The sequence below is a fragment of the Phoca vitulina genome, unplaced genomic scaffold, assembly GCF_004348235.1.
Source record: "Phoca vitulina isolate PV1807 unplaced genomic scaffold, GSC_HSeal_1.0 scaffold15, whole genome shotgun sequence".
Taxonomy (NCBI): Eukaryota; Metazoa; Chordata; class Mammalia; order Carnivora; family Phocidae; genus Phoca; species Phoca vitulina.
The window spans coordinates 27,658,979-27,686,928 of NW_022589718.1; the positions used below are offsets into that span (position 1 = coordinate 27,658,979).

General features: G+C 40.9%; 1 protein-coding gene across 1 annotated transcript in view; it reads right to left on the reverse strand.

Moving 5' to 3' along the window:
• The window catches only part of TENM3 (teneurin transmembrane protein 3), a 2,501,300-nt gene that overhangs the window by 711,160 nt on the left and 1,762,190 nt on the right, over positions 1 to 27,950 (reverse strand). Inside the window, exon 8 of the mRNA XM_032413691.1 lies at positions 17,262 to 17,409. The gene's annotated coding sequence lies outside the window, so the exon portion shown is untranslated. The remainder of the gene's footprint in view (positions 1 to 17,261; positions 17,410 to 27,950) is intronic.

Here is a 27,950-nt window from a genome sequence, read left to right on the forward strand (position 1 = left end):
GTTTTTGTTTTTGTTTTTTAAAGTTATATTTAAAAGCACCAAGGTCCATTAAGCTAGGGGAAATATTTTATCTTTCAACTACCTAATGCCGAACTGGTTGACCACAAACAGGTTATATAACAGGATGAAAGTGAGACATTCTAGATACGGGTTTAAATACAAATACTGTGGTGGGTTGTGGTAATGGTGGTAGTTCTGAAGCTTTAGAACAAATACGATTTTCTGGTTTGTTCTATTGCATGAAATATTTTTTTAAAAAATTAAAAGAAAGAAAACTGTCCCTGCTTTGGCCAGTCCTCAGACGACTTTGATTAATTCTTCAAAGCATTCCTGACGTTGCTCTTGTTTTCAACTTTCGTGTTCGAAATTATTATCTTAGGTTTTCTTATTATGCAATCAGTCACCCTTTTTCAACTTATTCTCTCTAATCAAGGCAAGATAATGGTCTTTTGGACTTAATAGATAGCTCTAACAGAGTCTAACTTATTATTGATCTTCCTTTATGCTTTTCTCCAACCCAAGAAATGATAACTTTTCTATCCTTCCCAGATCAGCTGTAGACTCTTGTTTCCAGAGAGGAAGCAAGAAACATTTTAGGCTTTTAAAAATATATTGTTTCTTACGTGTTTATCCTAATGTCACATTTGTACTGGTTTAAACAGTCCAAGGGTTGCCTACGACAAAGCACGAACTAATGCCCAGACCTCGTGGGTTCCTAATAAATAACCCATCGAACCAAATATCTCTGACAACAGTAGCACCTCAAAGCAAGAGCAGATGCTTGATAATGTGAGAGAGATAAGTGGAGACCACCTTATAAATATCAGACATAGTCACGTCAAGGAGAATGCTCCCCTAGAAGGTGATTTTAGCGCGCGAGAACACTTTCCTTTCTAAGGACAGGTTTTCCGTTCTTAGGGAGAACTGATTTTCGGCCAGAGATGGGCTGTGGTGATCAAGGAAGTCCCGGTGGTATAATTTCAGCTTTTGCAGAATTTTCCATTGCTTATTTTCAAGCACTACTGCTATTTCATCATTTCAATGATTGCTCCCCCAACACTGACTGACGATTTTATTGGATGCAGAAGGGGCCGAGTTGGATTATATTTCACTGAACGGCTACACAGCCTGTGTAAAAACAGTCTTTGGAAATGAAATAATCCCATCTAATTGACCACAGTGAAAGAGAGACAATACAACCCATTGGCGTGCGGTAGACAGCCCCAAGCTAAAGTGCAGACTAAGTTTTCACCAAATTAAAATCTCTAAAGTTCATAGACGATACTTCCCATTACATGGATTACAGTGACTACGGATTAGGAGTTTTGCAGGTTTGGAAGCTATGGTTTCTTAGTATTTTATATTTAACATAAAGGTTAAACTCATTAAATACTTAATAAGCATAAAGTTTCTAGAAGTTAATGATCTGCTGCTCCTTTCCATAATGAATTTATATCAAAATTGGAGGACTCGGTTTTAGGTTGAAAATAAATTCCTCATTATTCCTATGGTGAATAAAGCATTGTTCTATTAGCATTTCCATAACACAAAACATCGTTATTAGACTTTGTTGTCATGTAGACATATGGATCAGTTGTATTTTGAAGAAGGATATAAGCTATTTTTATATTGAAGAATACTGGAGGTTTTTTTCCCTCATTCTACTTCTGATGTTTTTGTATGACATTTAGTAACTCATGCCATATTGTCATTTTCATATGCTAATAGAAACTCATATTATCTCTGGAACGCCATGACGCTGACTCTCTTCCATGCAAGCACTATATTCTCATTGCTTCACAAGTTTTGTATACGTGTAACATTCCTTCTCATCTCTGCAAAGTCACTTAAAAGAGTCAATGGCAAAGCACACTCTGGGGCAATGTCCAAGAAGCGCACGGCGCAAATGAGTCAGAGCAGGCAATACCTTGGGCCAACCTCAGATTTTTGCCTGTCTGTCCTGGTTCCTTTGTACCATCTACATGGTTTTGGGGGGTCAAAAGTTATACACAGGTTTCTGACTGCGTGGGGGGGGTCGACACCCCTAACCCTTACATTGTTCAACATGGTACATATGGTCAACAGTATTTATTGGACATCCTCATCCAAGTTGTTATGTCCTGGAGCACCTGTTTAGTCTTTAAGTTCTGACTTTTTCTTTTCATGCTCATCTCACCATTCAAAGAGTCTGATTTTAGTAGGAGGGCATATAGCACGATAAATGAAATCACGCATATCCTATACTAGGAGGATGAGACACAAGATTGTTGGTGCTAGAAAAATCTGGCAATTGTTACAGGGGCTCAAAACCTCAGCTTAAACGGAAGGACTCAGGAGATCGAAAGGAAGTCTTTGTAAAAGAATCAGAATAGTCACTAGCGTTTAACCATGAGCCAAGAGCTCTGCTAGATGCTTTCCACGCAGCATTTCTAATTTTTCCAGAAGTGGGTGAAGAATGGTCTATTATAACCATCTTACCTTTGAAAAAACGGAAGTTCAGGGAGGTTAAATATTGTTCCCAAGTTCACAGACTAATAATTGATGGAGTTGGGAATCTAATCAGGTCAGTCTGATAGAAAGCTTATGTTCTAAATGGTATGGTATGCTCCCTCAAGATACCTCTAGAAGGCTCAAGGCTTTTTGACAATAAAAGAGGCAAGAATACAGTTATTGGACTATGGTGGAGATCCTAACACGGGTAGATTAATGATGACTGAGGGCCTGGTGAGTTCTGTGCTAACCACTGAGATCACATAGAGGAATTGATCTCACCATCCAAGGTGGGGTTGCGTTGGCAGGTCTGGTTTAAGTGGTTTCTCAGAACCTTGGCAATCCAGGAATTACTGAATAGGGAACCAGGCAGTTAATTATACATCATAAATAGGAGAAAGGTTATCCAGTTAGCCTAATTAGGTACTGTTTGGTACTGATGCTTAGCTGGGGTCTAGGGGAAACAATGTCTCTCTCTTGGATATCCTGGGGTCGGAGATGGATTTAGGTACAGGAGAGAACAAAGCCTAACTGCTCAACTTTTTGAGCTTCATACTTTTATTTTTCAATTTTTAATGTTGGCCTCTGCAAATGATGTTCATCTAAATACTACTTGTAAGAGTGATCCCTCTTAGCTTGGCAAAATCTTTATCATATGGCCCAAATCACTCCCAGTTAACACATGGATCAATAGGCAATCATCAGCTAATAAAAACTTTTGCATTCTGTGCATGATTTTCAAAAGGGTCATAAATGTGGAAATGACAATGACTCTCATCAGATGTTCCTGAGAAAAGAAAACCAATTATATATTCTACAGCTCTTCAGTGATTTAAAGAATTTTAGTGGCAAACAACAATATTACTCGAAGAACTGTTGTAGAAACCAGTTGTTTATTATTTTGCCTATCTATTCCTTGAACTAGAAGCATCTGTAAGGATCTTCTTGCCCTGATGAAATCTCAGATAACTTTTCAAAGAGCACAATGTCTATGCAAGTTAATTTAACTATTTAAGCAAGATCATAAGCCTTATTCTTGCAGCAATAAAAGTGGTTTGGCTTTCATTTTTTTTTAAAGATTTTATTTATTTATTTGAGAGAATGAGAGAGAGAGAGAGAAAAAACGAGCAGGGGGAAGGGGCAGAAGGAGAGGGAGAAGCAGGCTCCCTGCTGAGTAGTGAGCCTGATGTGGGACTTGATCCCAGGACCCTGAGATCATGACTTGAGCTGAAGGCAGACATTTAACCTACTGAGCCAGCCACCCAGGTGCCCCTGGCTTTCATTTTTTTGTGTGTGCGCACCATAAATACCTTAGTTCCTTTTTGTTAGCTAGTCATAAAAGTTCCTATGGGGGCACCTGGGTGGCTCAGTCGTTAAGCGTCTGACTTCGGCTCAGGTCATGATCCCAGGGTCCTGGGATCGAGCCCCACATCTGGCTCCCTGCTCAGTGGGGAGTCTGCTTCTCCCCCTTCCCACCCCCTCCCCCTGCTTGTGTTCCCTCTCTCGCTGTCTCTCTCCGTCAAATAAATGAATAAAATCTTTAAAAAAAAAAAAAAAGTAAGTTCCTACGGAGTAGGTGAGTGTTACAGTTTCCGTTTTACAGATAAACAAACTGAGGAGCAGAGCGCTTATGACTTCTGTTGTGTTATATAATACATCTCTACCACAGCTTGTACTAAAACTCCCAGCAAGACACCCTTCAGGCTGTGGATTACCTCAGTGAGATGCTCTGTCACTGACTTGACTTCCATGAGTTTGGCAAACATGCCTTAATCCTATTTCTCTCCTCTTGGCATTTTGATAGGGTCTTTCATGCAATGGAACTGGTCTTCAACAAAGAGCCCTACAAGTAGGCATCCGTATTCCCCTTTAGAGAATATGAGGCCAAGATACTAAACAGAAACCTTCCTTTGGACAGCACTTCGGGGACGTTAAGCATATGTGTGGATGCACATGCTCACCCACCCCATTTAGCTGGTTCCTGTTTTTCTTTTCACTTGAAAGGCATCACTCTTACACAGGCAGCCTCTCTCTTACCTACCAAGGACTGGACTGCGAAATAACCCATCAAGATAGAATGGCTACTGTAAGCTTTGTTCCACCTGACACCAATAAATGCCCACTATTCAGAAATCGAATGGAGATGTTTGATAATTTGTGATGTTGGAGGTGGAATGAATGAAAACAATTAGAGATGTAAAGTAAGGCTGGTGTACATAGTAGGTGAGACTTAACTCTATAATTACCCTCAGCCTCCAATCTATATCCTATCCTCTAAATCTATATTTACTTCTCTACCATAATGGTGAAAATTCCATCAAATAATGATGTCTTTGCATCAGAACTTACTAGTTACAAAGGAGACTTCCAGGACCATGAGTCATCCATTCATCATGGGTCACTCCATCATAATCCAGTCCGCTGAGGAGCCAATCCAAACCCGAACCTTCACGCATCTTCTCTGTCAACACCACCATCACACACTATTTTTCAGACCACCCCACAAAGCGAGTGGCCATTCTTGATCCCATATCCAGTACAACATCAAGTACTATTAATTCCTGTGTATTCTTCTTCAAAATACACCCAAAGCTGAACACTTCTAAGTGCCGCTGGAGTGATCTTGATCTAAGTCACAGTTGTCTCAGCTTGAATTTTCCATCCTCCTCTGAAATGTTTTCTCATAGTCTGTTCTCCATTAACAGATAGAACAATGGGGCAAAAGCAAGGCAAGCCAGGTCAGGAGCTCTTCCCTAAAACTGCTCCCATGGCGACCGAGACTCCTCTCCCCACTTGGTTTCCTCCACCGTCCCCCTTCCACTCTCTGCTTCAGCCCTACTGGCTTTCTCTTTGTTTCTTAAAATGGATAGGCTCTTTCACCTCTTAGAGTCTCCGTGCCTGGTGTTTTCTGCCCTTAAGCCCCTCGCCCAAGTCTTCAGATGGCTGTCGCTCTCCTTCATTCAGTCTCGGCTCAAACTCTACCAGGGAAAGTGGGCTCCCTTCCTCTCCTCCTGCTCTCCTACCCCGACCAGTCATCCTACCCTTTATTTTCTGCATGCCTCTGACCACTCCCTGTCTGTTTCTTTGTTTCTATGCTTATTTCTCTGCCCACAAGAGAAGGTAAACTTGAAGGCAGGAATTTTATGTTTTTACCACCGTGTCCCTGGTTTCTCCAATGGAGCCTGATGTATTTTAAGTGCTCAGTAAACAGCGGTCCACTATCACAATGCTTTCCTCTCACTACCCAGCTACGATCAGCTACTCTGGGTTATTGAGTTTGCCTGAGGAAAAAAGGAAGTCCACTTTTGAGTATGGAGCTCTTCAGGGAGGAAAGAAAAGTCCGAGCTGTCACTGTGGGGACCAAACACAGTCTCAGTCTAGAGACATCTGGGACCAGTAAATCCCACTTATTTTGAATTTTGAGCCACATCTGAGCTAAGGATGAAGATCTGCGTTTGAATCCTAAAATAGATATCGATTTTGCCATCTATAAAGTGGACAGATCTATACTATCTGTCTCATAGGACTGTAAATGGGAATAAAATACTGGCCACAGAGGCTAATCTATAGCAAGTGCTCAATTAAAAAAAGAACAAAACCCAAAAAAAACCTTCTCTCCTACCCCGCTCACCCACCACACACAAAAACACAGATGATTGCTTTTAGGAATTCAATTATATCCAGGGTTAATTAAGCTTAAGCCCGCCATTTAAAATAGTTTCTATGGGGAATTATATACCTGAACAACCAAGTTCCCTATAAATGCCTTTTGGAATACAACCTGGTTTCAATGTGAGAATTACTTGTAATGAAAAATATTTGTGCTACATTTTGTCTCCAAGCTGATTCCATGTATACACTTTCTCATAGTCCTATTTTTCTAGCACCCATCCATTGTTACTGAACAATTGACTTAGAGTGTATGCTCACTGTACAAATGGGACAAAGGCGGATGTGTCATTCATTCTACTTTTCTAAGAAACCAGAAACTAAATATAAACAAGAGTAATTCAATTCCAATGAACAGTAATCACTATGCTTTATAATCCAACTGAGACAAAAGGAATACAGAAAAACTTGTTACATTCAAATTGTATCTGAAAGCCTTATGTGGTAGGGCTGTGAGGAAGCATTACATCCTAATTTATTCTACTTTCTGTTATTTACTCTATTTTTCATTAGCTAAACATTCTTAACTTGTGAAAGCTGCTTTAATCTTGGAGACTAACAGTTAAAGGATGCAGCATGCAATTGAGTTTTTGCGTCTTTCAGTTTTGTTGATTTCTTAATTATTTCCTTTAGTTGCACGAAAATGTTTAATGTATAGATTTTTATCAATACAGCTACGGGCTGCCTCAAGAAGATAATTCAGGCCTCCTAGAGAACAAATTGAGTTCACCAAAAAAACAAAGCAAAAACAAACAAACAACAGAAGCTGCTTTTTCAGGAAGCTCCTAAATGATTCTGTAATACTATCCCGAGACTATCTTTTTATTGACAGCTATATGAAGAAGTACGTTTCTGGGGCACCTGGGCGGCTCAGTTGGTTAAACGACTGCCTTCGGCTCAGGTCATGATCCTGGAGTCCCAGGATCGAGTCCCACATTGGGCTCCCTGCTCGTCAGGGAGTCTGCTTCTCCCTCTGACCATCCCCCCTCTTATGTGCTCTCTCTCTCTCTCTCATTCTCTCTCTCAAATAAATAAATAAAATCTTAAAAAAAAAAAAGAAGTACGTTTCTTTGTGTTGAGAATAAAATAATGCATGTATACCTTGTGACTTATTTTAAAAAATTACGCATTTTAACAACATTCTTACTGTATTTCCTTCCTAGTCAAGCCTATCTGAATAATTTAATTTTTACTCCCTCGATTATCCATTCAACTACCCAACTTATACTCTTTACATGGGAAATTTCCTGAAACAAACTCACCTGAACTAATATAATTATTTTATTGCTTATTGTGAAACAATGCACTTCTGATTTTAAATAAATTCTATGATTTTATTATCATCTTACAATTTTAAGATGGCATTTTAAGTTTATTCATGATGACAGCAGAAATTGATATATTGAAAAATTGAAAAGTAACCTAAGAACAGAAAATGACTGTATGAATATAATGAATGTCTCATGATGTAAAGGCATATATAGAAACTCGGAGTTAAACATATCCATCAAATGGAGAAAAAAGCACACCCACTCTTAATATTTCCCCTTCTTCCTCCAAGTTTCATCTGGGGACTCTGCTGAACCTTCTAAATTACTTGTATATAAAAAAAATCTGTCCTCAGAGAGCCAACTGACAAAATTTTTAATTATATGTTTTGCTCCTTGCATATATGTAATTATTTTTCTTTATGGGAGTTCAGTGTTAGAAAATTTTACAGATAAGATAACCAATGATAAGAATTAATATAATTATTTTCATAGATCAGTTTTAAATAAATATCTTTAAATTTTGAGGCATGAGGCATGAATGGGTGTTGAGAAAAAAAAAAAAAAAGAGAAGAGAGTTTCTTATTTTGTAGCCTCTTGGCTTTTTTAAGCCTCCCGGCTTAAATGCAAAACATGGGCATCGATTCATGGTAATTCTTATGGCTGCTTTGAGGAGTCACAAATGACTGTGTTTCTGAAACCAGTTCATTAGTTTATCTAATTTATTATGGCCATACAGAAATGCCTTGCCACAGCAGAAACAGTGAAGCTGTTCTTTCATATTTAACTACTAATTAATTAGCAAGAATTCAAGTTGCTCACGATTACTATAACAGCAATATAGTTTTTATGTTTGATAAGCTCCGTCATCTAATATTTCGGAGAAAGATGCTATTTAAGTTGGTGAGTCCAGCTTATCGCCAAGTATACTGACCCCTTAATAGGAACATAATGAGTGAAGTTAGCATCTGTACCTCCGAAATAAAAACTTAACATCAACATGCCTATTAACAAAATGAGAAAAAAACTAATTAAAGCAAATTAGCCTAATGTGCACATGCTGGATAAGACAGATTACTTCTAAAAATCCAAGAAGATAATGGTACCCATATGGGATATGTTTTTGGCATTTTTCATATAAATTGGACAGTTTTAGAGGATAAATATGGTACAAAAGTCCTTATAGGCAATTATGTCTTTACAATGCTGGGGGCTGACATCATAAAAGTATAATTTTAATTGCTATTAATTGCATTAAGTCTACTCTTATTGAATACTTAATGCCATCTCTGACAGTAGTACTAATTTATATACTTTAATGAAGCTTCATGGTAGAAGTTTGGAATCATAGAGCTACTTAAACCATGTCTTAAATAGTACATTTTATCTGTCAAGAAGTTCTAGAAATAAAGGCTTTTCGATGGATTTTTTTCCCCTTTAAAACCAGGTTTTGCATTTACCCCACTTTTTTTGTTGTTTTGATAAAGTGATGTTGCCAGATTTGTTTTGTTTTGTTTTTGCAAGGTAATTTTTGAAAAATAGCTTCTAGTGATGCTTACTACACACTTAAAACAGCTGCTGGCTCTCCGATGTGTCATGTGCTGAAATATACCTGATAAAAACCCAAAATTATGAACTTGCAGTATTATTTAGCTGCCGTAATTCCAGGCATCTGATCTTCAGAAGAAAATAGTCGTTTATAACATGTAAAAGGTAAAGCGACACGGAGTAAACACTAAATATCATAAAAGGCAGAAAAGATTTTGAGTAAAGCCACAAGATAAATAAGCCTATCAGCGGTGCATTTATCAGTTGGCATTTGTAGTCATTCTTCTAGAGCCACCAGTTCCTGGAGGTCTCTGCTGTTAGTGTGATTTGCATTATTAAATTATAGAAAATTCATTCATCTCAATCAGTGCTAGTTTCAATATTTGTGAATTAGTAATCTGGCTGGTTGCACTAATGGGAGAATGCATCCATTATTGTCTTTTCAATCTGTTTTCATATTCGTTTACTAAAAACACGCTATTTTAAATGGGAAAGACCCACCTGGGCTGAATGGAGTGCAAGAGAAATCTTTGCCCTCAGATACTGAGACTTTCGGTAAATTCTAGCCTGTTATTTCTGCTCAGAAAGGCATGCTTAATAAAGTGAAGAAGCACAAATGTCAGGTAAAATATGCCATGTACTTTTATATGCCCTATCGATTTTTCCTATAATTAAAGTGATGAACACACACTGTTTGGTCATAATGAAGCCAGATCTCCTTTGGAGAATTTTTTAAAGGTTTAGCAAAGTTTGTTTCAGCCTGTTGCCTTTTAGTAGAATCTTTGCTCAAACTGCCCCAGGGACTTCTGAGTAAAAGGCAGGACTGTGATGGGGTAAGGCTGAGGATTTTGGAAGTCCGCAAGAGTTTCAGTTTCCTTGGGTTCGGTTCCACTGCCCATGAAAACAGGTCTTGGGCTAAAATCGTCAGAAACGGGTGCTGCCATTCCAGTCCGGCATCATGGCCGGCACCGGAAGTCACTCTCTTCAGTGCCATGTTGCCTATTTCCACCCTCAGCCTAACTTTGAAGGCTATTTTAGATTTCAGTCTCTTTATTCACCCTTTCATGCTGAGAATGTCAACCAATTAGCGCTACTTTACGTAATGCTTTTCATGAGACTGACACTAGTCCATAAGGAATGAGACTGAGACCACCAACCCATTTCACATGGGCCAATGAGTAGCCATTGGACGGTGACAACTTTTGATCACAACCTGTGTTTGGGTTCAAACCAATTACTTAACGGCGACAGGTTCCATGCCACCCCATTAAGCCTGTGTGTCATTCAGGGACCCAGATTAATTAAAACAACAACTAGGCAGAAACCTTTTTACATAACTTATTTCCACTGCTCTGCCCACCAGGATCACCGAAATGGAAAAGGCAAGCTCGTGCAAATCAATATTGAAGCTGAGAGTGGCTTCATCAGTTTTTTTTTTTTTTTTTGCTCCTGTCTGCCAGTGGAAGGGAAAAAGGGTCAGTCAACTCTGAAAGAGAGGCCAGAAAGTCCCCTCTCAATTTTTGATTAAGAAGAATTAAAAGAGGCGATCTCCTCCTTCTTCCATGAGAAAATATTTGGCAGAATGGTTCATTTAACTCGTATGTATTTTTGCCTTAAAATTATTTCCTAATTAGGGAAGCAACTCATGCTTAATGCTGCAGTTTCAGAAAATACAGAAAAGCCTCCCCCAAATGCTTATAATCCCAGTGCAGAGATGACAAATTATTGTTAACAATTTGCTGAATGTTCTTCTCGTTTATTTTATTCGGATACGCTTTTACCGCATGAAATTGTTTTCTACTGATCTATTGTCTGCTTGGGTCTCTTAGTAAATATTTTGTCAACCTGTTTCCTATCAATGATGCTAGTCAACGACACAGGTATTTTGCCTTTTTTTCCTTTTTTTTTTTTCCCTTCATTCAAATTGTCTACTTGGCTCTCTCAGGTAAGGAGGCAAGGGGTGCCATGGCTCAGTACTGATATTTATTTATTATTATTATTTTTTAATTTTCAGGTTCCTTTAGTTGCAGACCTCAGGGAGTAGGCTGTGGTGGGCTGCTGGGAGCAGTACCCATCTACCGATAAAGCCTCCTTCATGCCACTTACGAGGACACGACATTAACCCAATGGGGAAAAGCCGGTTCAGTGGGATTTTGTACGTAATTCCCTCCGTGGTTTTAGAATGGCCCCCCATCACTCCGTAGCATCAAGTGCCTCACATCCTGGATGTGAAGAGGGCAATTTTTTCAGGGTCAAAGTAACACAGTTCTGGTTTCTGTAAATCTGTCGGCTGGGATGTGGTATTCACCTATTCAATCTGATTGCGTATACAGGATTGCTATTCAAGCAATTAAGGTCAGAGCCAAGTGCACAAGGGGTAGAATTTCAAAAAAAAAAAAAAAAAAAAACAGGAAGGGAAAGATGTTCCCTAATCACTAAAGGGGGCTCCACTGTGTAGGAAACACCCTCAAATTAGGAAACTTGATGTGGGTAGTCCCAGGATACTGTTATGTTTTTGGCAGGGAGAGCCGTCTCCGGCATGTCAGTTCAGTACTGATAAACTTGTTCCAATGTCCCCAAGAGAGGACACTCTAAAAATAGGAGCAGACTCCCTTTTGGGTGTCTAATAATTAGACCCCTGGTGCTACGAGCAGAGTTGTGTGACCTTGGGCAAGTCACTTAACATACTTGTATTCCTGCCTTTCTAAACTGGGAGTAATTACAATACCAGTCTAGAAGGAGACTGTGTGATTTAAGCGCAGAGTTTTTGCAGTTTTGCATTCCGCAAAGGCATTGGTGTGGGAAGAGCTGTTGCTGAGTCGAAGCCCCAAAGAAGTGAACGACTACAGCTTACTGGAGGGTTAGCAAAAAGTGATGGCTAAGGGGTCCTAGCGGAGTACGATGATTACCAATGGAAGAATTTAAGCCACTATATTCGGTTATGTGGAGAGAACTAAGCTATGATAATAATGGCACAGCAGGAAATATGATATGGGCAACATAAAATAAAGCACGGGGAATTAGAGAACATTAGGAAGTTCAAGAAGTAAAAAGATATGACAGCGAAGGAAGGAGTCAGATGAAATGAGATAGGGGGGCTGCAGAGATACCCAGGGCATGAGGACAAAAAGCAAGGGAGAGATCCTATTTCTTTTGGAAATTGGGCTGGGAGTTTTAATTTCTTTTGACTCTCATTTTTCTTAAAAAAAAATTGATTTCCTTGTTTAACCCCCTACCCCCATTTAATTACTGACCAACCACTGTTTCCATTTCTCGATTGCCCCTTTGTCTTCCTCCAGGTCAGCATCCTCCTCCACTTTCTCCAATGATACTGATCCCATGATCCCATTTTCTGTTCCTTCTTGTGTTTGTTTATGAATGCCTTACCCCCTGAGCTCCTCCTCCCGCCCTCATTACATTTGCTTAAACGCTGTCACTCACCCAGAGAAAAAAAGATTTTTTTTTTCACTCAGCACCATTAAGCCAAAGGAAACCAGCAATGCGTACTTTGGCTATGACATTTTCCTTAAGCTGTTGTCTGACAGAAATTTAGAAAAATAACTAAACCAAAAGGTGATTCTGCCAGAGTTCTGCATTTTCAGTGGCAAGCTGAAGGACAGCGCTGTATGCATATTTAAAGAATGAGTTTCTGGTTCTTCAGGTTTCAATTGTAACCTGTGGCCAAGCGGATCAAGTGAATAACGGTCAAGGCTCTGTAAAAGGACTGTCAACCAGAGAAACTGGGAAGCACAATTCCTTTGAATTTGTATCAAACTGAGAAAAAGATTGTTTAGCCTTACAGTCAGGTGTACTGCAGGATGAAGAGGGGGAATGGTCTTTTATCCCTCTCTCAGGGGCTCCGTTGGTTTTTCTTCTTATTGGATGCCCTAACACAATTGCAAGGAAAGCTTTGTTCACATTTCCTGATTGCCAGGGGCTTGGGACGGTGGAAAGAGCAGGACATTTGGAGTCAGACAGCCTAAATTCAAATCCCATCTCTGCCACCTACTAACTCCATGACCTTGGTAAGAGATTAAGATGGTGGCATGGCCAGAAGAGGAAATTGAGACCAAGGGTAAAACAGGAAACATTAGAAAGGGGCCTGGTTTAGGCCAGAATTTGATGAATTTAGTTTTAAGATAAGTTGGTGTTGAAATTCTGCTGGGACTTCAAGGAAGAGATATTATAATCAAAGATATGGATTTAGGGGTCATGGGCATTGGAAAAGCTTTGGAAGAAAATGAAATCCCCCCATTCCCCCATCATTGCACCAAGACTGCTCATGAATCATAGTTTTATGAATTTCTTTGTACAATTTATTCGGTTTTTCCTCATTAATACTATGCAATAAACACCCTTCTGTGTCTCCAGATGAATGTTTATATTATTATTTAAAGGTTGCATGTAACTTCTCACGTTCCCCATTAAACCTAAGGAGATCGTGAAGCTCTAGGTATGATCCTGGAGAAAACAGGCAGAGGGAGAACATGGGTGATAGGAGAAATGAGAATGGGCTGTGAAGAAGGGCGGGGAGAAGATACCCTTAGAGCAAGATGGAGACCAAAGCCCGCATAGTGCTGTAGGTTGGGATGAACATTAGGAAATACTGTAGAGGGCTCATGGAGACTGATGCCGAGGAAAACCACTCCCAGATTTGGAGGTAAGGATGTTATTAATGGTTTTTGGAAAACAGTCACCTTTGGGATTGGGAACAAACGACCTTCTGAACATGTTGGCAGTAACACAACAGAGCCAGAACACGCTGAAGACACCAAACATGCTGGAGAAATAGGATAAAGATGAAACAAAAGCGCGGGGAATGCAGCATGGAGTGGGGTCAAGGGCACACACAAAAAAGTTGTCTTCTGCAAGCAGTGGGGGCATTTTGTTCCTCAAGAGTAAAGGAAGGAGAGGGGGTGAGCTGAAATGAACATGTTTGAAATGCAGAAGGGGAAAGATGAGGGCAATCTGCTGGCTTCATCTCATCAGTGCAATAGGGAGTAGACCTACGACAGGCTGGCAGACAGGAGGTGAGTGGAAGAGCCATGTGAAACAGGCATTAGGTACTCAACAAATCGAAACCAACAGTCGTTCAGCCAGTCAGAGTCCTAACAGGGTAATGTCAATTTGTAGCCCGTCCGATCAGTGCATTTTGGCTAGCGAGTCTTGCTAAGTATTTGGGTAGAGCCGGAACTACTGGGCCAATCTTAGATTCAGGCGTGTGAAAAATGCCTGAAAGAAAAAAGCAGGTAATTAGAGGCAGGTGAAGAGAGAGAAAAGGAGACCTTAACTGGCAGAGCAAGGGGACAAGGATTGAATTATATGCTATATATGCTGCAGTTACTGTCAACAAACACACCCACAAACAAACATTATACCATACACAAAGTTGTAAGATAGATACACGATGGAGTATTATTCACATTATAAAAGAATTCTTTATGTTACAGAAAAAACCCACCCCTCATTTCTCTCCCTGGTCCATTGTTTATTTAAAATACAATTTGCCTGACAAAAACTCAATTTGCAAGCATTTTTCTGAGACATGCCTATTATTCAAAGTGAGGTTTACTCCCATTGTTCTGCTTATGCAGAAATGAAAGCAAAGGTGGGTAGCGTGTAGATTTCGGACTTAGATCATCAGTTTCTTTGCTGGCTCTGCCCGAGGATGTAGTTTGCAGTGAGCCGTTTAAACTCTGATCCATTCCCCTCATTCATAAAACGAAGAGAATAATCTCTGCCTGTTTCAGAGATGAGGATTATTTTACCTAGTGATGATTAATGACCTGATATCAGTACAGCAGTCTCAGCTTCTTGCAGATAAAAAAGTACGTGTCCCGAGATTCCTATATTAGTTCATTGTCTTTCCTCCATGGGAACCTTAGCCGATTTGCTCCGGTAAAGGCTTGGGATGTTTCTTCCGGGGGGCGAGTGATGTTCTGGGGGCATGGGATTTTAAAATGTGTTTGATTTTTTTTTTTCTTTCATGAATGTTACCGTGTAAAATGATGCAATTATAAAAAATTCTTTTTCTCGAATGAAATTTTTCAAAGTACCCAAGTGCATATTTTATGTATTGCTACCCCTCTGAAAGAAATGAGCTGCAATTCAGGTGAAGAACCAGGACACTTAAGTGAATGAGCATCTCTTTCCTCTTTTCTTAAAGACTCTATCCAATGTGTTCCCCTTAGTGGCACTCACAACTGGCCAGTGCAACCATTGTGAAGTGGTCATTTTTTTTTCCCCCAGCATAATTCTATTTCTCTGTTCTCCTGTTTATAAGGTTTCTCCCTAATCATCTCTCTAGTGAATTATTTTTACTTTCACCCAGCAGCATACATATTTAGAGTGAAAATCATTTCTTTCTTTTAAAGGGACACACACCTTGACTCCTTTTTAGGCAGAAAGCAAACCACAAAAGCCTATATGATTTTGGCATTCCTTTTATGTAAAATTCGTGCCTTGGTACATTAATGTCGCAGTAATCCCAAATGTTGTTACTCCACAATTTACTAGAGATTGCTTTGCTTGAGAACATGCTACTCTGCTCCTTTTGGTTTTAGGTTAATGGGGAAAAAAATATATGGTTTATAATCCTTTGCAAAAGGTTTTTTTCAAATACACAATAAAACGAAACACGTATAAACACCAATGTGAGCAAATAATGCAGAATGCATGACTCAAAGCAACCCAGGACAACTCTCAAGAATTCCAGAGAGGAAAAAGTCAATTTTTCTTTCTTTGTGCAAATGTCTAAAAATCCACAAAACAGAAAATAATGCCATTTCTGCCTTCATTTATTTTATAGGACTATTATAGGCATACATTTTTTTCTGTTACTTGCCCTGGATTTCACAGTTAAAGAAACATGCATATATATGCTCCAGTAAATTTGGTGTGTACATTTATTTACTTGTATTTGTATTAAATACAACGTGTGAGCAATAGAATGAGTCCAAAGGAGAGAACAGTGGCCCGAGGGCTGTCAGGAAAGAAGGGATGCTGTGTAACTGTTGTGAGATCAGAGGAAAATGCAAAGAACCGAGGAGGATTAAAGGAACTCCAGGAAGCTTTAGGAGACCCATAGTAAAAAGGGACAGAGAGAAGCAGGAGTGGGTAGAATGAGTGCAGCAACAGGGAGCATTATTCCATCACCGAAAAGGCAGAATAATACTTAAAATATACGGAAGAATTTATACTCGCAAAGACTAGGATAATCAGAGTGAAAAAAAATTATTTCTCTTTTCAAGAAGTAGAGGTCAAGGGGGCATCTTATCACATGTTTTAAAAACACTTCATTGAGGGGAGCCTGGGTGGCTCAGTCATTAAGCATCTGCCTTCAGCTGAGGTTGTGATCCCAGGACCCTGGGATCGAGCCCTGCATCCGGCTCCTGCTCAGCGGGAAGCCTGCTCCTCCCTCTCCCACTCCCCCTGCTTGTGTTCCCTCTCTCGCTGTCTCTCTCTCTCTGTCAAATAAATAAGTAAAATCTTTAAAAAAAACCCAAACAAACAAAAAAACACTTCATTGGGTTTTTAATTTTTTTTTTTTTTTTTTGACTGCACTGATACAGAGTACAAAGATTTGGGATTTTGAGAAGAGTTTATTATATTAAAACTAAACTCAGCTGTGTCCCATAGAACATTTTTTTTTCCAAGTAGATATAAAGAATAAACATTATTTTAGCTGTAAAAAAATCAATCCCAGTGGATATAGACTTGTCAGTGGAAATAGAGTATCATGTAGGAAATATAGTTGATAAATAACAGGAAATGGTTTAAAAAATTGAATCCTCCAACATTACAACCTCTGCGTATGTTTGTAACTACTGTCCCTAATAAGTCTGTGGAAAAGGTAAAATAAACTTTGACCTCAATAGGGAGCCAAAATTAAAAAACAAAAACCAAAAAACAAAAACAAGAAACCAGAAACTATAAGAATTAGCAACCCTACAGGTTTTAAGCAAATGGACAAAATATTAGTAAAAATGATCACGCGTTTCTGTTGCTGAGCTAGAAGATGTTGATTGCGAATATAACCACTTGAGATGTATAAGCAATTATATACTAAGTCTTGGATTTCGCTCATCCTGGGAAAGGATATGATTATCTCGGCAGTTAAAAGCTATCTGGGAAGTGTATCCTATCAAATCTTGTTCGTTTGTGGGTATCCCTTTCCTTAGGTCACAAGTTCTTTGCATTTGAGAGTATGTGACAGTATAACATACTGTCCACGGTGCTGGGCAGAGAACATGCAGAAGGAATTCTTTAAAAAAAATTAATACCTACTCAGGTGCTTCTGTGGACGTCGGAGCACTCCTGCACATGTACGGTGATGCACTCTGGCTGAGAATAACTTGGCATTGATTCGTGTGTGACTGTCTTCCTATTCTTCTATTCTTTATTAAGCAGCATTGTGTTAAAATGTTCTGGTATGCTGAGGGGCAAAATACAAACATTTGTACAAATCTCCAGAATGACCCCTTCCAGAGCGGAAATAAAGACGGCTCCCAAATATCTCCTAGTTCCCCGGTATCACTTCAGCCCTCTAAACCCCCAACCTTCAGGTAACAAAGGTAAAATTAAAATAAAGTAGTTTGCTTTGGCAACTCAAGGAATCTAAGTTGATTTCTGGCAACATCGTTTCTTTTAGTCCTAGGAAAACAGATTACCAAAGGAAAATGTGGCAGGAGGTGCACATTTTTTAAATGAAAGAAATTGTTCCCCAGAACTTTTCAATAAGAGAAAGCATGTGACCTCCTTTCCGTGAGACCCACAGTACAGTAAACAATTGAATCCATATTCAGCCAGATGCTTCCAGTGTGTAAATTACTCCCTGGGTAAATGTTAGGCACTTCTGGAGCCGCATTAACTCTTTCAGGCTTCGAGTATGCAATTTAGTAAATTACCGCTGCCTGCATGTAATGGTGCTCCAGGGACCGAAAAAGATTAATGTAGCTCTAGAAGTGCCTAAGTTCCTCTCAGGGAGAGCATCTGACTGAATGGAAGGAGCTTGCGTCTAATCCTTCTTTGTAAAAGGAGGTATTCTTTACAATTCTTTAAAATAAAGTTACCTTCATTTTCAATATTACCCATTCCCTCCCCAAAGCATACATACAAAGGACTTGAATTTTTTTTTTTTTCTCCTATCGGAGACAAGGTTTATTTTTGGAAAGGTCTTCACTGACCCCTCTCCCTGTAAAAAAAATCACAGTAACTATTAGTTCAACGTGGTCTTTTTGTCATTTTGGCACAGTTGATTTCATTCTGCTTTAATCGCTTCTCTGAAATTCCCTCCTCTGAAATCATCCCTTACTGCTTTTCCTATTACTTCTTTGATAGCCATCGTCTTTCTTTCATATTGTTTTCTCTTCTATCCCCACTGATATTTATTATGGACCCCAGCTTGGCTCCCTCCCGGTATCTATACCCACAGGGCTTTATTGATCTCTCCCAAGTTCAGGGTCTTATGTGGGTGTGATCCACTCCTCCAGGCAACCATCCACTTCCCGCTTTATACCATCTGAGATTCAATTTGAGTCTATGGGTTATCTTCAACTGGGTGTCTCACCACTGGTTCAGCACATAATGAAAACATGGAGCCTCTCTCATGGATCAACTCATCACGTCTCATCTTCTACAGCCACGGGGCACCTGTCAGAAGCCTAGAGTAGTTGCCACACTGATAATAAAACTAAACCTTTCCTTGCCTCATAAAGCCAGCTGGTCAAGGACTTGCTACCTTTTCCCACATTTTTTTTTCTTTGCCTACCCTTAACGATGATCTCTTGTGAATGTCCCCATTCCTCTCTCATTCAGGGTCACTTTGGACTATTTTTATTGACTCCCTTTTTATGTCTGATGAGAAATTCTCATTTTGCCTATCCATTTCTCCAAAAAGCAACCAAATTCCAACTACCTGACTGAAGGGCAGTGATTTAATACTTCTTTTCTATCTATTTTGATGAAAAACAGAATTATATATTAAAAGGCTTATATAATATTTGTGTAATCTGTCTATAATCTTTGATACGTCCACGTGTTGGTATCAATAGATTTGGATATTCATGCTGGCTTGTATTATGTCAATGTCTAAAGCACAGGAACCATACCTATTACATTTTAATCATAGTTATTCATTATATAGGCCCTCAAAGTCTCTCTGCGGATGAGCCCAACACTACCGGAGGGACCCAAAAGCAAACAGAAGAATCAAAACGTGCATCAAGTATCTGAAGTAACAGAATGCGTAAGTTAGTGCACCTAAGGGAGAAATTGGTACTGAATTTTACGTAGAGACTTTTGAGCAAGACAACAGAGCATATCAGCTATAATAATAAAAGAATATTTCATGAAAAGACTTGGGACACAGTGGAATCTGGATAGGCAGAATAGACAGCAGAGGTCACAAAAGGTGACAGGAACAGTGCAAGGAGGAGAAGCATGACAGTAGAAATGAGTATGGCACATACTGGAGCACCAGGAGCCATGGGCCTCCTCTTGTACAATGATGGGACTTACTCAATCTCCATCCATTTTTACCGTGTTTCTCCATGTTTCTTGAAATACCATCTAATGCTTAGTTCAGTATATTTCTTTGGAGTATATTTAATTCATCAGAGTAAAAACAATTTCCAAAGAAAACAACAGGGCTAAGTTTTAAGATTTTGCAAAGATGAGAGCCAAAATCAAATGCTGTCTTATATAGCAGCAAAGGAGTTACCATACCTAATTCAAGGTAAATATTTTCATTTCTGTTCTCTAGTCATTGTTCAATAGCTAGTGGGCATTTTAGATTTAAAAATTAGAAATTAGACATATGGAAAGAGTTGTGATTTTTAAGATTACGTGACTTAATGTGAGTAAGCTGATCTGGCCCAACTCTACCATTTAGTAAGCATTCCAAGTGGGATTATGGTACATGTAACTATTAGATCGAGCATATGAGATTGCCACCATTCAACCATTTTTGATCTTCTCTAAATAGCAATTTCGTAGGGTTCAAGTTAGACATTTTTTTTTTTAAGATTTTGTTTATTTATTTGAGAGAGAGCATGAGAGAGGGGAAGTCAGAGGGAGAAGCAGACTCCCTGCTGAGCAGGGAGCCCGATGTGGGACTCGATCCTGGGACTCCAGGATCATGACCTGAGCCGAAGGCAGTCGCTTAACCAACTGAGCCACCCAGGCGCCCTCAAGTTAGACATTTTAAATAATCATGTTTGGATATGAAATCTATTTTATAGATGTAGTTTTGTTCCAGCCCTGGTCTGGGCTCTCCTTCTAGACCCCAATTTCCCAGAGGAAATAGGACCATGGAGTAAGAAGTCTCCAATGTGGGAGAGATGAGTTATGTAGAAAACAACCTTTTCACACAAGGAGGCGTGTAATGCCCCAGATGAGACCGCCATGTATCTGAGAAATAACTGCCTACATACACAGATCACATGTGATCCAAGGGATAAAATTATTGCCTTTGACATTGAGAAATGGACACCCCTCCATCCCTATTTTTAAACTCCAGACTTAGTCCTTTAGGGGCACCTGGATGGCTCAGTTGGTTAAGCCTCTGCCTTTGGCTCAGGTCATGTTCTCAGGGTCCTGGGATCAAGCCCCCCGTCAGGCTCCCTGCTCAGTGGGGAGTCTGCTTGTCCCTCTCCCTCTACCACTTCCCCCATCCCTGCTAATGCCCCCCCCCAATAAATAAATAAAACCTTAAGAAAAAAAAAAAGACTTATTCCTTTCAACCAAAGAAGTTGTCACCTTTGAGGTAAAGTTGATAAGAAACATCCGGGACCTCAGGGAAGAAGGCTTTCTAGTTTCTGTTTGTGGCCAAGGCAACTTTCTTCAAAAAGGTTTCAATCTGCCTGGCTTCCCAAGTCCTTTTCGGATCCTGGTTGAGACTGGTGGACCTGCTAGCCCCATAGAACCCCAGCCATAACTTTCGGGGAACTCATCCTTTCGCATGGGTCAGGAGTTAAACAAGAAAAAGAAAGAAAAAAAGGATTGCAGCGGGAGGAGGAGACTACCCACCTCAGTTTGAATTCTGGGTCTGTCATGTCTAGCTGTGTGATACTGAACAAATCATTTGACTTCTCTGAACCTCAGTTTGCTTAGAAGGCACAATTTGCCACATGGGTCTCACAGACTGTCGGGCTGAGTGAGGACACGTGCTTTGTACACCGTACATCATTCAAGGGCTGTGCCTGTGCTGAATGTCATGATTTGGCCAAAAGCCTGACAAACAACACTAGTTCCCAAGCAGGCCACCCTGGTCCCTCCCAGCCTGTGCCTGGGCCAAATGTTTCCCCTGTTCCCCATCCGTCTCCAATCTTCTGGGCACAGGAGAGCAGCATGGCTAGAATGAAGGTTTTACCACCCCTCTCAGATTTTCACCTTCTATGTACTTTACTTTTTCCACTCTATGAAGTGTTTTACTTCAGCCATAATTTTTTTTCTACTTTAGAAAGCCAATAAGAATTAATCAATCAATAATTGTGTTGATGGGGAAAAAAACCAATAAAAGTAGAACCATAAGAGGACTTGAACCTAATAACTTTGAAATATAAAGGGGAAGCTTTATCCATGGGAATTTACAGATATTATTTGGCCACCAGACGGCTTCCATATTTCTTCATTACTGCAATACAAACATAAGAAATACGGAGGAAAAAAACTCTATATAAGTGCTATAAATTTTGAGCTGAATTCCCTAGTCCGTACCATAGTAGTCATCCAAGGACTTTTTTTTATATATAAAATCAGGCTTAATTTAGTGTATATTTTGCTTCTTCAACAAAAACTGTGGAAGAGTAAGCTTAAAAACAAAAAAACAAAAAACCCCCACAAATTTTTATACTATTTCTCCTTGTACAAATAAGCATCAAATTTTTTTTTACTTGACAAGCTAATCTATGGTTTTCAAAGTCTCCCCACTCCCAAATATTAAATTTTGTAAGCCCTTGGTCATCATGCCACTTCTCAAAGTCTTTTTAGGTCCTGATTCCTGCTTCCCTCCTCCACTCCTGTGCCTTATCTGATACTTTCCCGTTTCAGGTAGTGAAGTGTCCTTTTGTTGTTTAGTTCCTACTTGAACCTTCCACCTAGGCTGTACAGTCTTTCTTCCCATTTGAAAAGAACTATTAGTCAGTCAAGTCCCTTCCCCTGTCACAGTGGATCCTTCCATGTGCTCTAGGCCTTCCACATGCTGGTCCTTCAGCTGGGACTACTTGAGAAGTTGGGCAAGTCGCTGGTTTCATGGGGAGGCTCAGTTCTCCTTCATGTACAAAACATTCAAGTAGATGACGCCCCAGGCCCCTTCTAGCCCTACAGTTTTAGGATTCTAGGTGCACTGCCTTAATGTTCTCTTCTGGCTACTTTATAAGGACTCATTCCATCCACTTCCGCTCTCCGTGATGAAGCTTCTAGCCTTCATCTACTGTCCTGCTTACAGATCTTGGGACAGTGACATGAGATGTTGCACTTTCCTGCAACTTTATTTGGATGACCTTTGGCCTCCTCACCATCACATGACTCCCTGCGGCCACTCTCCTGGATTTCGCTAGTGTCTTTGAGGCTGATTGTTCTGAGCCTCCATCCTTTTCAACCGGTTCCTGATTCTCTGATTATCGGTTTCAGTATGAACTCCACACAAATATTTCTGGTGATCCCACCGCTGATGATAAGGGTGAAAGGGTGGAGAAGAAAGGGGTCAGCTCTAGGTGAGAGAGGAAGGAAGCAAAATCCTTTATCTCCTTGGCCCTGTGAACATCTACAGCAGGTCCTGTTTTTCCGAGAGACTCTCATAAACCTGGCCTTTCCCACCTGATGCCCGGGTACCTCAGGCTCTCGCACGGTTCCCTTTTATTGCTTTCACGTTTACATGACGTAGCCTCTCAAAACTTCATTTCCTATTTAGTGAAACATCTCTAATGCAGCCTTTCAAATCTGTCTCTCCATTTTTCCAAATGATCAATCCCCCTAATTAGATTAATTAATCTATGTTAATGCTAAGGAGAGAGTCATATTCACTGTGAGATGATAGAAGGAAGATGGGCTCTGAATACAAAAAGTCTTAGGTTCAAATCCTCTCTCTGCTACTGAGGAGCAGTGGGACTTTTAGCAAGTTTTCCTTAATTAACAGGCAATGATACGGTGTTTGCCATATAAAAGGACTGTTCAAAACACTTGAAAAATAATTCATTTCTTAAGAGTCTTTTAATTTATCTATGTATGTAATCCTTATACCAATCCTATGAGGTAGATATTGTTACCATTCAGCAGTTGAGGAAGCTGAGGAACAGAGAGACCAAGTATCCTGCACAAGATGGCAGGGCTAATGAGGGAGGAGAATGGGGTTTGAAAGCAGGCCATCCAGGGTATGCTCTTAAGCATAATACCATTTCGCCTCTGAGCCCCAGTGCACTCATCTGAACAAAGGAGGATAACATTTTCTGAGTGGTGCTGTAGGAATTAGAGATACTATGTACACAACGTATGGCCCAGTGCTTGCTCCTTCATCGGCTCCCAATACAGGGCAAATCATATCCTCCTTGTTTTTGCTCTTATTGCTCACTCCTCCTCAATCACCTTTGCCGGTTCCTTCTCTTCTCTCCTATTTTGATTTTGAAGTATCAGAGGGCTTGGTCCTCAGCTAAGTCTCCATCTCATCCAGGATCATGACTTTAAATCTACTCCGTCTCTACACTAACAACACCCAAATTCTTATCTTCAGCCCAGACTTGTCTCTTGAGCCTTTGTCCACGTTGACATCACTGCTTGCCATTACCACTCGATGTCTCATAACACCTCAAGCTGACTCTATGCAAACCTGTACCAGCCACAGCCTTCCACATGTCAGTTGACGGCAACACCATCCTTTCAGTGGGTTAGCGCCAAACTCTTGAATTCATCCTCATTATGGCAGAATTGTGCACCCCCCCACAAAAGGTGTTGAAGTCCTAATCCCCAGTATCTGCGGATGGGACCATACCCGAGTGTAGGGTTTTTGCAGATGATGACATTAAAATGAGATCAGAGTGAGCCCTATTCTAATATGGCTGGTATCCTTACAAAAAGGGGAATTTGGACACAGAGAGACATGCACTTAGCTGTAGACAATGTGAAGACACAGGAACACAGGTATAAATAAGCCAAGGAATGCCTGAGGCTAACAGAAGCTAGGAACAGATGCTCCCTCAGAGCCCTAAGAAGGAATCAACCTCACCAACACCTGAATCTCAGATTTCCAGCCTCCAGAACTGTGAGACACACATTTCGTGGCGCTTTGTCAAGGCAGCCCTAGGAAACTGATACATCCTCGATTTCTTTCTTTGTCTTGCATTCCACATACAATCTTTCAGCTCACCTCCTTGTTCTATTTATATCCTTGTTCCATTTATATCCACAATTGGACTTCCTCTCATGCCTTCCTTTGCTACCCAAACCCCATACCACTGGATCAATGTTATAGCCTCCCAACTAGTCTCTCCACTTTTACCCTGTCCCCCTCACAATCTAGAGTAGAGTAACCAGAATTTATATTCCTTTTTTTTTTTTTTTTTTTTTAAGATTTTATTTATCTGACGCAGAGACACAGTGAGAGAGGGAACACAAACAGGGGGAGTGGGAGAGGGAGAAGCAGGCTTCCTGCCGAGCAGGGAGCCCGATGTGGGGCTCGATCCCAGGACCCTGGGATCATGACCTGAGCCAAAGGCTTAAGGACTGAGCCACTCAGGTGCCCCCAGAATTTATATTCCTAAAACAGAAGTAAGATTACGTCACTTCCTTCTGCTCAAAACTGCCCAGAGTTTGTCACTGGCATTAATATATTCCACTCAGTAAAATGCCAAAGTCCTTACAATAGCCCACGGTCTCATGGTTGATCTGACCCCTGACCCCCTTATTTCTCTGACCTCACCACTGCTCTCCCTCTTGCTCGCTCTGCTCTAGCCTCATCGACTTGTTTTTGTTACTTGAACATGCCAGGTCTTGAAGAGAACCTGGGCTCCCAGCTCCCAGCTGAGTGAGGCTCAGGTCAAGGCTTTGTTCCCACCCAGCCAGTGACTGAGCAAGGCAGGAGTTTTGGAGCCAGACGTTTCTTCTGCATGTGTGACTTCTTTCATGAGCAGGGTGTGCTTGGGGGCTCCCCACTGAGGGCGCTGAAACCCCTCAGAGCTGTAGTGTCCTCTGACGCTCTTCGTAACCGGTCTTCCTTCCTTCCCTCTGTCCTTCCACAGGGATCAAAGCAGTGCTGTGGTGGGAAGGTTCTCCCTTCTCCCTCTTGCCTAGCCTCACCTTGATTCTTCACAGGTGTTTCCCCCTCTGTTCCTGCATCTCCTCTCCCCAGAATGCTTGTCCTCCAGTTACCTACTAGGCTGGCCCCATGTCACCCTCATGCCTTTGCTGAAATACCACTCACTCTGCTCAAAACAGTGCTATGACTCCATCTTCCCTGCTCGGATTCTTGTGCTCAGGTCTACTTTCTGCTTTTTTCCCCCCACTTGTCACTTTTTAACTTGTTATAATTTACTTATTTATCTTGTTTTCTACACTCTCCAGTAGAATGTGGGAATCTTTATCTTTTGTTCACTGATGTATCCCAGTACCTAGACCAATGCCAGCAAATTAAAAATATGTTAAATTGGGGTGCCTGGGGTGGCTCATTTGGTTAAGCGTCCAACTCTTGGTTTGGGTTCAGGTCATTATCTCAGGGTGGTGGGATTGAGCCCCGCATCAGGCTACGTGCTCAGTGCGAAGTTTGCTTGAGATTCTTGTTCCCTCTCCCTCCTCTCTTCCCCCCACCCCGACTCTCTCTCACTCTCTAAAATAAATAAATTTTTAAAAAACATTAAAATTTATATCTTCCATTTATTTGCACATATGTTTAAAACTCTACTGTAAGAGGAAGGAGCTAAAAACCAATTACTATTCTAACTGTGATATCGGGTTTTACATTTTGATGTTGCACCATTACTGTTGATATTGTAACAGATAACAATGCTGACTGCCTTCCTTATAATCTATTTATAGCTCTTCATTCTAGGTTTGCCCATAAGATGTTACTCGACCTGGACTACTGATGGGCTGGATTCATATCTTAAGGTCTGCTTAACACTTCCCCTCCAGTCAGGGATGGTTCTGTGGCAAAACTAAGTTCTCTTTTCATAAACTGCAGGCGAATCAATTAATGTGTATAATAATGTGTACTGGATATGCTCTTAATCCACAGACTCAGTTGAGCATAGAATACTGCATTTCTTTATTTTCTCTATATCAACTTAATTTGGAATTCAACACATGCTATCTTTGGGATCAGGAGCCTGGATCTCAGTCAAGATCACGTTAAGACCTTGGGTCTTACAGTGCAGTAAGGTACTGGAGTGAATCCTGCAATCACTGGGCACCAGTCTCAGATATTCCCTAGGTTATATGGTCTTCTTCGGTCTCGGGTCTCTGGGATATCAAGTTTGAGAATTTTTAGGGAGACTGGAATTCATTGCTAAAAGTTTAGCCTCGCTAAAAGTGTCATCCAGCCATACTCTCTAGGATCTTCCTGGGGAACACCAACTAATATTTCAACGTTAACATTTCAAAAGAGTATTCTGCTTCTAACGATGGGATAATGTGTTTGCATTCTTTATCACAGAGAGATTATGCTATTTTCCTTCTCTACTAAGTCTCTGGAGAGTGGTTTCCCATGCCTTTTAGCTCCACTTCCTCTGTAGCATGAAGAGAGAAAAAAAAATGCTAGTTTGCTAAGTAATCTTTCCAAATGGAACCACAAGTCACCTACCAAAATGGCAGCATGGAAGTTGCCCCTTTTGCATGATCAAATTAATCCAATTATATCAGACTTACAGGCTTCTCACCAGCTATGTCATCTCCCCCACCCCTGGACATTCCGCATTATTAAGAGATAAGAGGATGGGGTTCTCTTCCCGACTGTTCCTGTTAAGTTAGTCCATAGCAGCTCTCTTGCCCTGGTCAAGCATTACCAACCTTGACTTTATCTGGCTTCTTACTAAAGGGAGAAAGGTCTTTTTTGATAGAAGAGTATCGATAGAATGTAAAAAGCCCATCAGTTTAAAAACGGATGTAGTTTTTTCACAGCTGGTACAAGGAAAGGAGTTGGGGGAAGCATTGCGGACGGGTTGGGGAGGCAGAGACAGAGAAAGGATTCTGAATAAGGAATGGTGACAAGACTGAGCGGCTGGAGGTTCACAGAGAACGGCTTGGCGGGAGCAACGGAAGAACAGGTGAGAGAGGGGAATCGGGCGCCTCATCAGAGACCTCGTGTGCCAGTCAGAGAAGTTTGGGTTGATTCATAGGCAGTAACAAAGCTCTGTAAATTCTGGCCATGAGCGTGCTTGTGCTCATGAGCGTGCTGTGCTGTGCAGGGGTTGGTGTAAGCACGAAGAACAGCCCACAGACGACTATGATCATCCAGATGCAGGTAAGCAGCCCTGATGATGAAGGGCAGCTGGGAGATGATAAAGGACCAGGAGCAGAATGAACTAGGAGAGAAGGGGGGTTTGCAGGAGTAGCAATGTGGGTGGGGCCCTGGCAGGCTAGGTAAAGAGCGCCCCCCCACATAGATGTGGGGGTAACAAGCGCTGACAGCTTTTTTGGAGACTCACTCCCTGAAGATAAGCACCGCGTATTCGCTGCTGCAGTTGTCATGGCTGTTGTTATTATTGATCGATGACCCAAGATTTCATGATTTAAGGAAATTAGAAACCAAGTTTATTTGTAAAAAGTGAAAAGGTTGTATTGCTGCAAGTAAGAGGCAGCGCCCCTGCTCCGCCCGCACCCCTTGGGCGCCCACAGTTCCTACACTGGGTTTCTTACTGCGCTCGCACCTGTCTGCCTGGAGGCAGGGGTGCGGCAGGGAAACGTGCTGGACCGGCCAAAAATGCCATGGAGCTCATGACAGACGAGAACTGGCTTCCTTGCCCCTCGGGTGGGACAGCTCGGCACACA